The sequence below is a fragment of the Sinocyclocheilus rhinocerous genome, unplaced genomic scaffold (genome assembly GCF_001515625.1).
Source record: "Sinocyclocheilus rhinocerous isolate Xijiao unplaced genomic scaffold, SAMN03320098_v1.1 scaffold2696, whole genome shotgun sequence".
NCBI classification, from domain to species: Eukaryota; Metazoa; Chordata; class Actinopteri; order Cypriniformes; family Cyprinidae; genus Sinocyclocheilus; species Sinocyclocheilus rhinocerous.
The window spans coordinates 7,954-12,192 of record NW_015639582.1 but is presented as its reverse complement, the minus strand read 5'-3'; the positions used below and the strand labels follow the sequence as shown (position 1 = coordinate 12,192).

At 35.6% G+C, this 4,239-nt stretch overlaps 1 protein-coding gene across 1 annotated transcript in view; it reads left to right on the top strand.

Annotated features, from left to right (window-relative positions):
* The window catches only part of LOC107751525 (calcyphosin-like protein), a gene marked incomplete at its 3' end in the record, with an annotated part of 8,656 nt that overhangs the window by 3,693 nt on the left and 724 nt on the right, over positions 1-4,239 (top strand). The gene's annotated exons all lie outside the window — the stretch shown is intronic.

Genomic DNA, 4,239 nt, shown 5'->3' with positions numbered 1-4,239 from the left:
TCTGCATAATTAAGGGCGTGGCCACTTGAGTGACAGGTGGATTGCTGCTGCTGTCACCGTCGAGCTAGGTGGGCGTGGTTTCAGCAACCAGCTCACGCCTCTTTGCCCATTTTCGATTATCCGGGGTCAAAACAAAAATGATCAAACATTTAGGTGAGATAAATATATATTTTTGAAAAATGTCTAAAAAAATGCCCCCCTCCACCCCTCAAATAAAAAAATCCCCTCTCACAAGAGTCACATAAGAGGGGAATTCATTTTAAAAACGAAATTCAAGCCCTAAAATAATTCTCTAAAAATCTTGATTGGATCATCACTATAAATAATTCTACATGATAAAAAGAAGGCTTTAAAAAGATCAGTGTCGGTGATCGTATCGGCAGATACTGCTTTCTGTGATCGGCGATCGGTCTCAAAAATCCTGATCGGAGCACCCCTAAACAAAAGCATTCAAATGCAATCAATGACACATCGTCATCGCATCTCGTGCGTCACTGATAAGGCTGCCTGACGGCTGACGCAGACCTTAAATTCGAATGCAACGTTTTTGCATTCGAATGTGGATGTTTTTTTTTTTTATTTCACGAATATTCGAAATTCGAATTTTTTTTTGACAGCCCTAGTGTGCACTGTTTGGAAGACCGTTTGAATGTACACACTTGAAACACACACACAGACAGTAGTGAACTGAGTTGATTTTTTTCTTTTCTTTTTCATGCAATTTAATCGGTCAGATACACACACTATATATCTGTATCAAATAATCTCTGCTCTTGGAGTGTGCCCATGGTGTGTGTCTGTGTCTATGTCTGTGTGTGTGTGTGTGTGTGTCTCTGTGTGTGTGTGTGTTGTGTGAACTACTCACTTCTTCTTATGTGTGTGCTCTAACTTGGATGGGTTAAATGCAGAGGTCCAATTCTGAGTATGGTAACCATACTTGGCCTTCACGTCACTTCACTTCACAAAATGCCCATCTTTGTTAGTATCCTTGTAAACACAGTTTTAAATACCCCCCTGTGATGAAACTCAAGTTTTTAACATTGTTTACATGTCTGTCTAGTGTTTTTAATATGCTTAAAGACAAACCATGTGCTAATTCATCAGTCAACATCATTGCTGAAAAGTTTCTCCCTAAACCTGCAGTGTACTACCAAAGACGTGGTTTGAAACCTGTCTCCTACCGTCACAAACATGTAACTAATAAAAATAAAAAAAACTTGTGGGCCGGGGCTTTCATATTACAATCTCCACTGGTCATACATTTCTATTTACAGCGTCTTTTTGCAGTGTTGAGCAATGTAGCAATCAGATCACACATATCTGTTGATTTTAAGTATAGTCGAAATAACAATACAGCCATTGTCTTTAGCTTATGTATATGGTGACTTTGTCAGACGATGTCACGGTTGTAAATCAGGATATGGTGCAGAGCAGCAGCTTGGAAATGGTTTGGAAGTGACTACTGGTCAACATGCATAACGGGTCGTGTTTCAGTCACTGAATTTCATGTTTCGTTGTCTGACAGCAAAAAAACGAAACGAGAACAGCTTCAATGGGAATTCGGCTATATTGAAATACAGTAGGAGAGAAGCAAACCGATGAAAAGGAGTGATACCAAGCAAAATGCAAATACGACACAATGACTTAATAGATATGCTATTAGCATACTACATCATCTAGCACCATTTAGTAACTTTTCACGTAGGCATTAGCTACTTTCCATTGAAGATAGTTGGCAACAGTGTGCTGGAGTTTTGTCAGTGCTGAGTTGTAGCCTACACACTAGTGAATCCTCTCGTTATGACAAAGATAGTGTAGACACGATGTTAATAAGAGATTATTGTGCAGTGTAGAGCTTCAGTGATTATAACGTAGATTTGTGAGATTGCGATGAACTAAGATAAGTGACAGCTTTTTAGTAGGGGAGTGCTCTTTGAGCGCTTTCTTGGCTCCATTCATAATGTGCAAAAAAAAAATTACACAGGAAAGGTTATTTATAATATACAATTCATGACCATATTAATGACACAACATTTTAATTTTAATTACAGAAATGACATGCATTACCTTTTAATCAGTAGTTTTGTTTGCATTTACATGATTTTAATGCTACTTAAAATGTGTTTTGGTATAGCCAAGTTTTATTTATTTATTTATCTTTTTTGGTCTACACAATTCAGAAAACAGGAATGAGCGCATGAATCAGCGTGTGCTTCTGCTGTTGACTTGCTAACAGGATTTCTGGCTGCATGTCATGTGTGGCTTTGTAAATAGATCTAGTAATCTTGGCTGGCGTCCATGCCTTCACAAGCTATTGAGGAATCCCTTCAGAATGATGTGACTTGCAACATGACCTTAATGTGGACAGCTTATGTTTAGTGTTGTATTTGTGTTGTTTTTGTAGTGAACTAGCTAGAGACTAAAATAAGTGCACGCTGAATTCAATACAGCATACAGTCTTTTAAGAACTGAAATGAAAAGTTTGATTTGTGTTCACATCTTTATTTGTTGAGCAAAGGGCTGAGCACATGTTTATTAGAGTAGTGCAGTGCAGCATTAAGACAAATACTATATATATTACATTAAGATCAGATGGCGATCGGTTGGTGCACTCCTATTTTTGGAGATTTTCACAGGGGTGTCTTCCTTTTACTGTTACTGTAGCCTGTGTTTTCATAAGGCTGTTTAAGTTTGAGAGTATTACCATATAGAGACTCTTTTTCCATGAGGCCAACCACAAGTAATAGACCAGAGGAATTCATTCTGAGATGTGTAATATATTCCTACTTTTTTTCAGCATCATTTCTAGGAAAGGATTTGATGATCAAATAGTGTATTCTGTTTGAACTGAACATTAATACAGCTGTCTCTTTCTTTTTTGGAGTTAATTGACATCACACTATTTTTTTTCTCCTGACTTCTGGTAATGTTTGCTTTAATTAAAAACCCAATGGGTTTGTCAAGTTTAGGGTCCCATAGAGCCACTGGGGAAGTGTGTGATTGATATTATGTGGTTGATAATGCTGAAGTGCTTGCCCACATTGATAAGTGGTCATGGTCATTATTTTGAGTTATGTCATGTCGTGTTGGAAAGCTTGCTCTCAAACCTATAATGGACAGTGTCTGTATTTGCATCTTGACTGTAGACCCCCTTGAGAACAGTCCCAGACCAATTGTCCTTCTGTCCAAAGCATACACTCACTTTGAAGTTGCTCTCGTGCAAACAAAAAAAATAAATCCTGAATGCTAATTTTTTATTTATTCATTTTTTTGTACTTCTTGAATACAACCTAAATACCTAGGTGTAAACAGACGTCTGTCTAATTTTTGCCAGTTTGGGAATAAAGCTGTGATTAAAGTGGAAACACATTCACAAACAGTTCAGACACAGAGCATGTGGAATCCAACATTTTGTCTTGTTTTTATGTTGGGGAAAAATGTTGAGGTTATCTCTTTTTTTTTTTTTTTTTTCTTCAGAAAACAAAACATTCTTACGTGATTAGCATTACTAATTCTATTTAGTATTAACTACATGTCATTTATATTTCATGAATTTACACAAATTGTTGAACTAAATATATACTTAATGCAACATTATAAACATACTATTTCTAATGCAACATTTTTTTTTCAGTGCAGTTTCAACAATACTCTGATGCTACAAATATTATTGATTCACATAGTCCCATCACATATTATGTAAATGGATTGAAATTAAGACAAAATGTGAAAGAATTGTTGCATTAGTTAATTTTAATTAGGTAAATTAAATGTAACCTTTTGACATCTGAATCGATGTGAACAGGGCTGTTTCTAGCCAATTTGACGCCCTAGGCGAAATCCCTATTGTTATATATATATAATTATATATATAATTATATATAATTATTTTCAGAAACCATTTTCAGAAACCGGTTGCTTGTCACATTCAAATTGGTTGTCATAGTAACGACACTAATTTGTGGAGATTCAGTGCATTGAGTTCCACAAATCTGAATGCATTATTTGTAAATTGACTTAAGATAAACATTTTGCACAATTTAGTATCTGTAATATCATTGTGTTGCCACTAGATGCCTGTATAGCCCTATGTAACAATCCCTAGTGGCTAAGACATTGCACATAACTTACACATAAATCACACATAAATTAATTTTATTACATTTTGATTTGGATACTATATACTATACTACTACATATTGTTTAGATATTATCAATGGCTACTTTTTTGTCATTATC